This window comes from Salmo salar, chromosome 17, assembly GCF_965601325.2.
Source record: "Salmo salar chromosome 17, fSalSal1, whole genome shotgun sequence".
Classification (NCBI taxonomy): Eukaryota; Metazoa; Chordata; class Actinopteri; order Salmoniformes; family Salmonidae; genus Salmo; species Salmo salar.
This window is the reverse complement of record NC_138307.1, coordinates 76,097,213-76,111,618: the sequence shown is the minus strand read 5'-3', so window position 1 is coordinate 76,111,618 and position 14,406 is coordinate 76,097,213.

Genomic DNA, 14,406 nt, shown 5'->3' with positions numbered 1-14,406 from the left:
AGGGGGGGAGAGAGAGAGAGAGAGAGAGAGAGAGAGAGAGAGAGAGAGAGAGATTGAATTGAGAAAGGGAGGGAGAGAGAGAGATTGAATTGAAAAAGGGAGGGAGAGAGAGAGAAATTGAATTGAGAAAGGGAGGGAGAGAGAGAGAGATTGAATTGAGATAGGGAGGGAGAGAGAGAGAGAGAAATTGAATTGAGAAAGGGAGGGAGAGAGAGAGAGAGAAATTGAATTGAGAAAGGGGAGGGAGAGGGAGAGAGAGACAGCAGCAAATACAGACAGAGAATGATCCAATTACAGAAAGAGAATAATCCAACTACAGAAAGAGAATGATCCAACTGCAGAAAGAGAATGATCCAACTGCAGAAAGAGAATGATCCAACTGCAGAAAGAGAATAATCCAACTACAGAAAGAGAATGATCCAACTACAGAAAGAGAAGGATCCAACTGCAGAAAGAGAATGATCCAACTGCAGAAAGAGAATGATCCAACTGCAGAAAGAGAATGATCCAACTGCAGAAAGAGAATGATCCAACTACAGAAAGAGAATGATCCAGCTACAGAAAGAGCGAGTCAAGCTGACAGAATAATAGTGAAAGGTGTAAAGAGAGCCAGCAACCCCCTGCTATGGTACAGATTGGTAACCATCAGAGGAACTTATCCCTGGCTACGTAATGGCTGTCCTGGCACAGATACTGCTGAAAGTTGAAGAGGACTACTTGTGCCATTTCCCCAGCAGCAGCAACAGGGTCCAGCAGGAGCAGCAGTATCCAGGAGCAGCAGTGTCCAGGAGCAGCAGGGTCCAGCAGGAGCAGCAGGGTCCAGCAGGAGCAGCAGGGTCCAGCAGGAGCAGCAGGGTCCAGCAGGAGCAGCAGGGTCCAACAGCAGCAGCAGGGTCCAGAAGCAGCAGGGTCCAGGAGCAGCAGGGTCCAGCAGCAGGGTCCAGGAGCAGCAGGGTCCAGCAGCAGCAGCAGGGTCCAGGAGCAGCAGGGTCCAGGAGCAGCAGGGTCCAGGAGCAGGGCAGGGGTCCAGCAGCAGCAGCAGCAGCAGCAGCAGGGTACAGGAGCAGCAGGGTTCAGCAGCAGCAGGGGATTTGTCACGTTCTGACCAGTAAAGGCGTTATTTGTTATTGTAGTTTGGTCAGGACGTGGCAGGGGGGTGTTTGTTTTATGTGGTTCGGGGTGTGTTAGTATATGTGTTTATGTAGAGGGGTGTTTGGTTAGAGTATTCCGGGGTTTTTGGGTTATGTTCTATATTTCGTATTTCTATGTTCTGTCTATGTTGTGTATTTCTTTGTTGGCCTGGTATGGCTCTCAATCAGGAACAGCTGTACATCGTTGTTGCTGATTGAGAGTCATACTTAAGTAGCCCTGTTTTCACCTGTCCCTCTGTGGGAAGTTGTGGTTGCATAGCTGTGTGTTTAGCCTGCAATCCTGTTCGTTCGATCGTTTTCTTGTTTTGTTTGTTACGTGTTCAATAAAGTCACTATGAGCACTCAACCCGCTGCGCCTTGGTCCACTACGTACGACGACCGTTACAGGATTGCCCTCTAATCAGTTTTATTAGAGCAGTAGTATTGGGTTAACACATCAGGGACAGGACAGGGGCCTGCTGTGTGTGTGTGTGTGCGCACCCCCTCGGGCCACGACGCAGACAGTCCTGGGACACACACTACACTCACACATCGTCTGTAACACACACATGGTCTGGGTGAAAGGTGTGGCTCAGCTGCATGGCAGATGAGCTCCTGTCTCTCTGACTGTGACGCTTTGGTTAAACTGGTCCAGAGTGAATTTACAAAGAGTCTGGTGTCAGAGTATGTGGAAATGAAGGGCCAACCTTACTCAATACTGTAAATGATGATTTAATCATTCTTGCCTCAAATAATATGACCAGAATGTAACGTTGGTCTTCCTCGTGTTAGTGTCTGGGAGTAAACAGTCCGTTGTTATGATAGTTAAGCTTCATACACCACATGTCAGATCTGTGGTCAGTGTGACACCTATTAGGTTGACTTCTGGACCTGTGATGAGGCTGTAGACTAGAGCCACTCTACTGCCCGTGGCGGGGCAGCTGTGTGTGTTCCAGACTGTCGTCAGCCAGATAGTCACCACCGGAGGTTTGCATTGTGAACTGCTGTCTGTGTGTGTGTGTGTGTGTGTGTGTGTGTGTGTGTGTGTGTGTGTGTGTGTGTGTGTGTGTGTGTGTGTGTGTGTGTGTGTGTGTGTGTGTGTGTGTGTGTGTGTGTGTGTCGCTCCACTGCTCAAAAGGTTTAACTGAGCGTGGAGGCAGATAAACCAACGCTCCCCTTTTTCCATAACAGCTCCTGTAATGAATGAGCTTAACTCACACGCTGCAGTCCGCTCATTACGGGGAAGAACAGCCAAAATGTCGACAATTGAATGGATCTCATTTGAGTCTTCTGTCTCCTGTGGTTCCATTCTCCATCCCCCCGTCTTTTGTTCCTCTCATCACTCTGCTCATCATGTGATAATTAAATCAGTAAAAAGTCACCCTGACACTTTTTACCTCGTTCAACCACTTTGTTTTCTACTGCGGAGGATTGAGAGACGGACAGATAGAGGGCCATTATGACGCTTTGACAATGTGGCCTTACAATGCAATTATACAACAATGAATTGCTAGGCTACAGCGTAATTACAGAAGAAAGGATTGTTACATCATCATTACCAGAATAAGAAAATGGAGAGGGGGTATTATGACTGTCATTACTCCGCCCCCTGACTTACCTCTGCACTAGAAATAGACCCTAATCATGTTTTACTCACATGAATCATTCAATACTGTTCAATTATGTATCATTCAAGGCCATTGAGAGGTGTGTGTGTGTGTTTATGTGTTTGTGTTTGTGTGTGTGTGTGTGTGTGTGTGTGTGTGTGTGTGTGTGTGTGTGTGTGTGTGTGTGTGTGTGTGTGTGTGTGTGTGTGTGTGTGTGTGTGTGTGTGTGTGTGTGTGTGTGTGTGTGTGTGTGTGTGTGGATATATGTGTGAGAATGAGACGGTAGCCTCCAGCCGTTCTAATGTCATTGGCTTTGGGACGCCCAGCTGTCTGTATCGTCGTACATGCCCTGGAGACCATAACCATGGATACTGTTACCGTAGGTATGACAACCATGGCGGCTGATTGAGGGGTGTGTGAGAGGTGCGTTGTTCACACACCACTCACAACCAAGTCAGCATAATAATAAGCATAATCATAACGATCGCACCGCAGCACGAAGCAGCACCCTCTTCGAAAGGGCAGACGGTGACATGAAACCATTGTGTTTTTCTGAACCACTATGACAGTCCAACTCATGAATGACATTCTGGTGGTTGTGTGAAAAACCTTCTCAGATCTTCACACAGGTCTCATTCATAAAGGCTGGACTGAGAGTCCTCAAGGTATTTCAGTAACGCACATGACAGAGATGAGTCTTTTCCGCTGAGGACAAGTGTCATATACTGTAAGGTTGAGCTTCAAGGCAAAATTGCTAGAAAGAGCGAGAGAGAGAGAGACTTTACCAACTTTTGATTGGTAACTTCTTTTAAGTGAGGTGGTACTTGATATTCTTCAGAGCAGTGTGCAGCTTGCATCAGGCCGGATGCGTGATCATTGTTCATGATTAGTTGCACTCTCTCCATCTCTCACACCAGTATGTCTGTAGTCAAGGTTACCGGGGGCTCTGTTTCGCCAACCTACAATTCCACCACACACCTCAGACTTGTGATGTTCTGAAATTTAAGACTAGGTTTTTCCTTTCAAGTGTCATTTCTCGCCAACAAAGTGACCCATTTATGTGTACTGCATTATGTAGGACATTATGGTAATTCTAATGTGTCAGCTTTACTTTGAAGTCACACACATGTCCCCTGCAGCTTGGTTATTTCTGGTTAACCTTTAACCTGTAACCTCCAGCTCCAAACACAAATACCTTTCTGTCACACCTGAGCAGACTGTGTCCAACTTACCTGTTCTTGCTCTAACCTGTACCTACTGTAACCTGTACCTACTCTAACCTGTACCTACTCTAACCTGTACCTACTCTAACCTGTACCTGCTCTAACCTGTACCTACTCTAACCTGTTCTTGCTCTAACCTGTACCTACTCTAACCTGTACCTACTCTAACCTATACCTGCTCTAACCTGTACCTACTCTTACCTGTACCTGCTCTAACCTGTACCTACTCTAACCTGTACCTACTCTAACCTGTACATACTCTAACCTGTACCTGCTCTAACCTGTACCTACTCTAACCTGTACCTACTCTTACCTGTACCTACTCTTACCTGTATCTACTCTTACCTGTACCTGCTCTAACCTGTACCTACTCTACCCTGTACCTACTCTTACCTGTACCTGCTCTAACCTGTACCTACTCTAACCCGTACCTGCTCTAACCTGTACCTACTCTAACCTGTACCTACTCTAACCTGTACCTGCTCTAACCTGTACCTACTCTTACCTGTACCTGCTCTAACCTGTACCTACTCTAACCTGTACCTACTCTTACCTGTACCTACTCTAACCTGTATCTACTCTTACCTGTACCTACTCTAACCTGTACCTGCTCTAACCTGTACCTACTCTAACCTGTACCTGCTCTAACCTGTACCTACTCTAACCTGTATCTACTCTAACCTGTACCTACTCTAACCTGTACCTGCTCTAACCTGTATCTACACTAACCTGTACCTATTCTAACCTGTACCTGCTCTAACCTGTATCTACTCTAACCTGTACCTACTCTAACCTGTACCTGCTCTAACCTGTACCTACTCTAACCTGTACCTACTCTAACCTGTACCTACTCTAACCTGTACCTACTCTAACCTGTTCTTGCTCTAACCTGTACCTACTCTAACCTGTACCTACTCTAACCTATACCTGCTCTAACCTGTACCTACTCTTCCCTGTACCTGCTCTAACCTGTACCTACTCTAACCTGTACCTACTCTAACCTGTACATACTCTAACCTGTAACTGCTCTAACCTGTACCTACTCTAACCTGTACCTACTCTTACCTGTACCTACTCTTACCTGTATCTACTCTTACCTGTACCTGCTCTAACCTGTACCTACTCTAACCTGTACCTACTCTTACCTGTACCTGCTCTAACCTGTACCTACTCTAACCCGTACCTGCTCTAACCTGTACCTACTCTAACCTGTACCTACTCTAACCTGTACCTGCTATAACCTGTACCTACTCTTACCTGTACCTGCTCTAACCTGTACCTACTCTAACCTGTACCTACTCTTACCTGTACCTACTCTAACCTGTATCTACTCTTACCTGTACCTACTCTAACCTGTACCTGCTCTAACCTGTACCTACTCTAACCTGTACCTGCTCTAACCTGTACCTACTCTAACCTGTATCTACTCTAACCTGTACCTACTCTAACCTGTACCTGCTCTAACCTGTATCTACACTAACCTGTACCTATTCTAACCTGTACCTGCTCTAACCTGTATCTACTCTAACCTGTACCTACTCTAACCTGTACCTGCTCTAACCTGTACCTACTCTAACCTGTACCTACTCTAACCTGTACCTACTCTAACCTGTACCTGCTCTAACCTGTACCTGCTTTTAACCTGTACCTACTCTAACCTGTACCTACTCTAACCTGTACCTGCTCTAACCTGTACCTACTCTAACCTGTTCTTGCTCTAACCTGTACCTACTCTAACCTGTACCTACTCTAACCTGTACCTGCTCTAACCTGTACCTACTCTTACCTGTACCTGCTCTAACCTGTACCTACTCTAACCTGTACCTGCTCTAACCTGTACCTACTCTAACCTGTTCTTGCTCTAACCTGTACCTACTCTAACCTATACCTGCTCTAACCTGTACCTACTCTTCCCTGTACCTGCTCTAACCTGTACCTACTCTAACCTGTACCTACTCTAACCTGTACATACTCTAACCTGTAACTGCTCTAACCTGTACCTACTCTAACCTGTACCTACTCTTACCTGTACCTACTCTTACCTGTATCTACTCTTACCTGTACCTGGTCTAACCTGTACCTACTCTAACCTGTACCTACTCTTACCTGTACCTGCTCTAACCTGTACCTACTCTAACCCGTACCTGCTCTAACCTGTACCTACTCTAACCTGTACCTACTCTAACCTGTACCTGCTCTAACCTGTACCTACTCTTACCTGTACCTGCTCTAACCTGTACCTACTCTAACCTGTACCTACTCTTACCTGTACCTACTCTAACCTGTATCTACTCTTACCTGTACCTACTCTAACCTGTACCTGCTCTAACCTGTACCTACTCTAACCTGTACCTGCTCTAACCTGTACCTACTCTAACCTGTATCTACTCTAACCTGTACCTACTCTAACCTGTACCTGCTCTAACCTGTATCTACACTAACCTGTACCTATTCTAACCTGTACCTGCTCTAACCTGTATCTACTCTAACCTGTACCTACTCTAACCTGTACCTGCTCTAACCTGTACCTACTCTAACCTGTACCTACTCTAACCTGTACCTACTCTAACCTGTACCTACTCTAACCTGTACCTGCTCTAACCTGTACCTGCTTTTAACCTGTACCTACTCTAACCTGTACCTACTCTAACCTGTACCTGCTCTAACCTGTACCTACTCTAACCTGTTCTTGCTCTAACCTGTACCTACTCTAACCTGTACCTACTCTAACCTGTACCTGCTCTAACCTGTACCTACTCTTACCTGTACCTGCTCTACCCTGTACCTGCTCTAACCTGTACCTACTCTAACCTGTACCTACTCTAACCTGTACCTGCTCTAACCTGTACCTACTCTAACCTGTACCTACTCTTACCTGCACCTACTCTTACCTGTACCTACTCTTACCTGTACCTGCTCTAACCTGTACCTACTCTAACCTGTACCTACTCTAACCTGTACCTACTCTAACCTGTACCTACTCTAACCTGTACCTGCTCTAACCTGTACCTGCTTTTAACCTGTACCTACTCTAACCTGTACCTACTCTAACCTGTACCTGCTCTAACCTGTACCTACTCTAACCTGTTCTTGCTCTAACCTGTACCTACTCTAACCTGTACCTACTCTAACCTGTACCTGCTCTAACCTGTACCTACTCTTACCTGTACCTGCTCTACCCTGTACCTGCTCTAACCTGTACCTACTCTAACCTGTACCTACTCTAACCTGTACCTGCTCTAACCTGTACCTACTCTAACCTGTACCTACTCTTACCTGCACCTACTCTTACCTGTACCTACTCTTACCTGTACCTGCTCTAACCTGTACCTACTCTAACCTGTACCTACTCTTACCTGTACCTGCTCTAACCTGTACCTACTCTAACCTGTACCTACTCTAACCTGTACCTACTCTAACCTGTACCTGCTCTAACCTGTACCTACTCTAACCTGTACCTACTCTAACCTGTACCTGCTCTAACCTGTACCTACTCTTACCTGTACCTGCTCTAACCTGTACCTACTCTAACCTGTACCTACTCTTACCTGTACCTACTCTAACCTGTATCTACTCTTACCTGTACCTACTCTAACCTGTACCTGCTCTGACCTGTACCTACTCTAACCTGACCTGCTCTAACCTGTACCTGCTCTAACCTGTACCTACTCTAACCTATACCTGCTCTAACCTGTACCTACTCTAACCTGTACCTACTCTAACCTGTATCTACTCTAACCTGTACCTACTCTAACCTGTACCTGCTCTAACCTGTACCTACTCTAACCTGTACCTACTCTAACCTGTACCTGCTCTAACCTGTATCTACTCTAACCTGTACCTACTCTAACCTGTACCTACTGTAACCTGTACCTACTCTAACCTGTACCTACTGTAACCTGTACCTACTCTAACCTGTACCTACTATAACCTGTACCTACTCTAACCTGTACCTACTCTAACCTGTACCTGCTCTAACCTGTACCTACTCTAACCTGTACCTACTCTAACCTGTACCTGCTCTAACCTGTATCTACTCTAACCTGTACCTACTCTAACCTGTACCTGCTCTAACCTGTATCTACACTAACCTGTACCTACTCTAACCTGTACCTACTGTAACCTGTACCTGCTCTAACCTGTATCTACTCTAACCTGTACCTACTCTAACCTGTACCTGCTCTAACCTGTATCTACTCTAACCTGTACCTACTCTAACCTGTATCTACTCTAATATGTACCTACTCTAACCTGTACCTGCTCTAACCTGTATCTACACTAACCTGTACATACCTAACCTGTCTCTAACCTGTACCTACTCTAACCTGTACCTACTCTAACCTGTACCTACTCTAACCTGTACCTACTGTAACCTGTACCTGCTCTAACCTGTAACTGCTCTAACCTGTACCTACTCTAACCTGTCTTTAATCTGTACCTACTCGAACCTGTACCTGCTCTAACCTGTATCTACACTAACCTGTACATACCTAACCTGTCTCTAACCTGTACCTGCTCTACCCTGTACCTACTCTAACCTGTACCTGCTCTAACCTGTATCTACTCTAACCTGTACCTACTCTAACCTGTACCTGCTCTAACCTGTACCTGCTCTAACCTGTATCTACACTAACCTGTACATACCTAACCTGTCTCTAACCTGTACCTACTCTAACCTGTACCTACTCTAACCTGTACCTACTGTAACCTGTACCTGCTCTAACCTGTACCTACTCTAACCTGTACCTACTCTAACCTGTACCTACTGTAACCTGTACCTACTGTAACCTGTACCTACTCTAACCTGTCTCTAACCAATATCTACTCTAACCTGTACCTACTCTTACCTGTACCTGCTCTAACCTGTATCTACTCTAACCTGTACCTACTCTAACCTGTACCTGCTCTAACCTGTATCTACACTAACCTGTACATACCTAACCTGTCTCTAACCTGTACCTACTCTAACCTGTACCTACTCTAACCTGTACCTACTGTAACCTGTACCTGCTCTAACCTGTACCTACTGTAACCTGTACCTGCTCTAACCTGTACCTACTCTAACCTGTACCTACTCTAACCTGTACCTACTCTAACCTGTACCTGCTCTAACCTGTACCTACTCTAACCTGTACCTACTATAACCTATACCTGCTCTAACCTGTACCTACTCTTCCCTGTACCTGCTCTAACCTGTACCTACTCTAACCTGTACCTACTCTAACCTGTACATACTCTAACCTGTAACTGCTCTAACCTGTACCTACTCTAACCTGTACCTACTCTTACCTGTACCTACTCTTACCTGTATCTACTCTTACCTGTACCTGCTCTAACCTGTACCTACTCTAACCTGTACCTACTCTTACCTGTACCTGCTCTAACCTGTACCTACTCTAACCCGTACCTGCTCTAACCTGTACCTACTCTAACCTGTACCTACTCTAACCTGTACCTGCTCTAACCTGTACCTACTCTTACCTGTACCTGCTCTAACCTGTACCTACTCTAACCTGTACCTACTCTTACCTGTACCTACTCTAACCTGTATCTACTCTTACCTGTACCTACTCTAACCTGTACCTGCTCTAACCTGTACCTACTCTAACCTGTACCTGCTCTAACCTGTACCTACTCTAACCTGTATCTACTCTAACCTGTACCTACTCTAACCTGTACCTGCTCTAACCTGTATCTACACTAACCTGTACCTATTCTAACCTGTACCTGCTCTAACCTGTATCTACTCTAACCTGTACCTACTCTAACCTGTACCTGCTCTAACCTGTACCTACTCTAACCTGTACCTACTCTAACCTGTACCTACTCTAACCTGTACCTACTCTAACCTGTACCTGCTCTAACCTGTACCTGCTTTTAACCTGTACCTACTCTAACCTGTACCTACTCTAACCTGTACCTGCTCTAACCTGTACCTACTCTAACCTGTTCTTGCTCTAACCTGTACCTACTCTAACCTGTACCTACTCTAACCTGTACCTGCTCTAACCTGTACCTACTCTTACCTGTACCTGCTCTACCCTGTACCTGCTCTAACCTGTACCTACTCTAACCTGTACCTACTCTAACCTGTACCTGCTCTAACCTGTACCTACTCTAACCTGTACCTACTCTTACCTGCACCTACTCTTACCTGTACCTACTCTTACCTGTACCTGCTCTAACCTGTACCTACTCTAACCTGTACCTACTCTAACCTGTACCTACTCTAACCTGTACCTACTCTAACCTGTACCTGCTCTAACCTGTACCTGCTTTTAACCTGTACCTACTCTAACCTGTACCTACTCTAACCTGTACCTGCTCTAACCTGTACCTACTCTAACCTGTTCTTGCTCTAACCTGTACCTACTCTAACCTGTACCTACTCTAACCTGTACCTGCTCTAACCTGTACCTACTCTTACCTGTACCTGCTCTACCCTGTACCTGCTCTAACCTGTACCTACTCTAACCTGTACCTACTCTAACCTGTACCTGCTCTAACCTGTACCTACTCTAACCTGTACCTACTCTTACCTGCACCTACTCTTACCTGTACCTACTCTTACCTGTACCTGCTCTAACCTGTACCTACTCTAACCTGTACCTACTCTTACCTGTACCTGCTCTAACCTGTACCTACTCTAACCTGTACCTACTCTAACCTGTACCTACTCTAACCTGTACCTGCTCTAACCTGTACCTACTCTAACCTGTACCTACTCTAACCTGTACCTGCTCTAACCTGTACCTACTCTTACCTGTACCTGCTCTAACCTGTACCTACTCAAACCTGTCTCCAACCTGTACCTACTCGAACCTGTCTCTAACCTGTACCTACTCTAATCTGAACCTACTCTAACCTGTACCTACTCTAATCTGTATCTACTCCAACCTGTACCTACTCTAACCTGTCTCTAACCTGTACCTACTCTAACCTGTACCTACTCTAATCTGTACCTACTCTAACCTGTACCTACTCTAATCTGTACCTACTATAACCTGTACCTACAGGTTAGAGGCAGGTTAGAGTAGATACAGGTTAGTAGAGTAGGTACAGGTTAGAGTAGGTTGTTGTCCCGTCTTCTTATCAATACAGTACTGTAGCTGTCCTGCTTCCTGAAGCTAACATCATGGTGTCCTGTGTCCTTATCAATACAGAACTGTAGTTGTCCTGCTTCCTGATAATCTCATGGTGTCCTGTGTCCTTATCAATACAGAACTGTAGTTGTCCTGCTTCCTGATAACCTCATGGTGTCCTGTGTCCTTATCAATACAGAACTGTAGTTGTCCTGCTTCCTGATAATCTCATGGTGTCCTGTGTCCTTATCAATACAGTACTGTAGTTTTCCTGCTTCCTGATAACCTCATGGTGTCCTGTGTCCTTATCAATACAGTACTGTAGTTTTCCTGCTACTATATCTGATTCCATCTGCTTTATCCTCCTTTTGTCATAAACTCCAGCACCCCAAGTCATAGACTGTTCTCTCTGCTTCCGCACGGCAAGCGGTACCGATGCAGAAAGTCTGGAACCAACAGGACCCTGAAAAGCTTCTACCACCAAGCCATAAGACAGTTAAGTAGTTAACCAATAGCTACCCGGACTCTTTTGACTTATCACTTATGCTGCTGCTACTGTTTATTATCTATCCTGTTGCCTAGTCAATTTATCCCTACCTATATGTACAGTACCAGTCAAAAGTTTGGACACACCTACTCATTCAAGGGTTTTTCTTTATTTGTACTATTTTATACATTGTAGAACAATGGTGAAGACATCAAAACTATGAAATAACACATATGGAATCATGTAGTAACCAAAAAAGTGTTAAACAAATCATAATATATTTTAGAGTTTAGATTATTCAAAGTAGCCACCCTTTGCCTTTTTTATTTATGTTTTTATTTCACCTTTATTTAACCAGGTAGGCCAGTTGAGAACACGTTCTCATTTACAACTATGACTTGGCCAAGATAAAGCAAAGCAGTGCAACAAAAACAACAACACAGAGTTACACATAAACAAATGTACAGTCAATAACACAAAAGAAAAGAAAAAAGAAAAATCTATGTACAGTGTGTGCAAATGTAGAAGAGTAGGGAGGTAGGAAATAAATAGGCCCTAGAGGTGAAAATAATTACAATTTAGCATTAATACTGGAGTGATAGATGTGCAGATGATGTGCAAGTAGAGATACTGGGGTCCAAAAGAGCAAGAGGGTAAGTAATAATATGGGGATGAGGTAGTTGGGTGTGCTATTTACAGATTGGCTGTGTACAGGTACAGTGATCGGTAAGCTGCTCTGACAGCTAATGCTTAAAATTAGAGAGGGAGATATAAGACTCCAGCTTCAGAGATTTTTGCAATTCGTTCCAGTCATTGGCAGCAGAGATCTGGAAGTAAAGGCGACCAAAGGAAGTGTTGGCTTTGGGGATGACCAGTGCATATACCTGCTGGAGCGCATGCTACGGGTGGGTGTTTTGGTGACCAGTGAGTTGAGATAAGGCGGAGCTTTACCTAGCAAAGACTTATAGATGACCTGGAGCCAGTGGGTTTGGCGATGGATATGTAGTGAGGCCCAGCCAACGAGAGCATACAGGTCGCAGTGGTGGGTAGTATATGGCACTTTGGTGACAAAATGGATGGCACTGTGATAGACTACATCCAGTTTCCTGAGTAGAGTGTTGGGGGCTATTTTGTAAATGACATGATGACAGCTTTGCACGCTCTTGGCATTCTCTCAACCAGCTTCACCTGGAATGCTTTTCCAACAGTCTTGAATGAGTTCTCACATATGCTGAGCACTTGTTGGCTGCTTTTTCTTCACTCTGCTGTCCAACTCATCCCAAACCATCTCATTTGGGTTGAGATCGGGTGATTGTGGAGGCCAGGTCATCTGAAGCAGCACTCCATCACTCTCCTTCTTGGTCAAATAGCGCTTACACAGCCTGGAGGTGTGTTGGGTCATTGTCCTGTTGAAAAACAAATGATAATCCAACTAAGTGCAAACCAGATGGGATGGCGTATCGCTGCAGAATGCTGTGGTAGCCATGCTGGTTAAGTGTGCCTTGAATTTAAATAAATCACAGACAGTGTCACCAGAAAAGCCCCCCCACTCCATCACACCTCCTCCTCCATGCTTCATGGTGGGAACCACACATGCAGAGATCCTCTGTTCACCTACTCTGCGTCTCACAAAGACACAGCGGTTGGAACCAAAAATCTCAAATTTGGACTCATCAGACCAAAGGACAGATTTCCACCGGTCTAATGTCCCTTGCTCATGTTTTTTGGCCCAAGCAAGTCTCTTCTTATTATTGGTGTCCTTTAGTAGTGGTTTCTTTGCAGCAATTTGACCATGAATGCCTGATTCGCGTAGTCTCCTCTGAACAGTTGATGTTGAGACATGTCTGTTACTTGAACTCTGTGAAGCATTTATTTGGGCTGCAATCTGAGGCTGGTAACTCTAATGAATTTATCCTCTGCAGCAGAGGTAACTGTGGGTCTTCCTTTCCTGTGGCGGTCCTCATGAGAGCCAGTTTCATCATAGTGCTTGATGGTTTTTGCGACTGAACTTGAAGAAACTTTAAAAGTTCTTCAAATGTTCCGCATTGACTGACCTTCATGTCTTAAAATAATGTTGGACTGTTGTTTGTCTTTGTTTATTTGAGCTGTTCTTGACATAATATGGACTTGGTCTTTTACCAAATAGGGCTATCATCTGTATACCACCCTTACCTTGTCACAACACAATTGATTTGCTCGAAAGCATTAAGAAGGAAATTAACTTTTAACAAGGCACACAAGTTAATTGAAATGCATTCCTACCTTATGAAGCTGGTTGAGAGAATGCCAAGAGTGTGCAAAGGTGTCATCAAGGCAAAGGGTGGCTACTTTGAAGGATCTAAAATATAAAATATATTTATATTCATTTAACACTTTTTTTGGTTACTACATGATTCCATATGTGTTATTTCATAGTTTTGATGTCTTCACTATTATTCTACCATGTAGAAAATAGTTACAAAAATAAAAAATAAGTAGGTGTGTCCAAACTTTTGACTGGTACTGTACATAGCTAAGTGAATTACCTCGTACCCCAGCACACAATGGTGTAAAGTACTTAAGTTGTTTTTTGGGGTGTCTGTACTTTACTATTTATATTTTTGACAACTTTTACTTTTTTCTTCACTACATTCCTAAAGAACATAATGTACATTTTACTCCATTCATTTTCCCTGACACCCAAAAGTTGTCGTTACATTCTGAACGCTTACCAGTACAGGAAAATGGTCCAATTCACACACTTATCAAGAGAACGTCCCTGGTCCTCCTTACTGCCTCTGATCTGACAGACTCACTAAACACAAATGCTTTGTTTGTAAATGATGTCAGAGTGTTGGAATGTGCCCCTAGCTGTCAAATAATAATAATAATAATAAG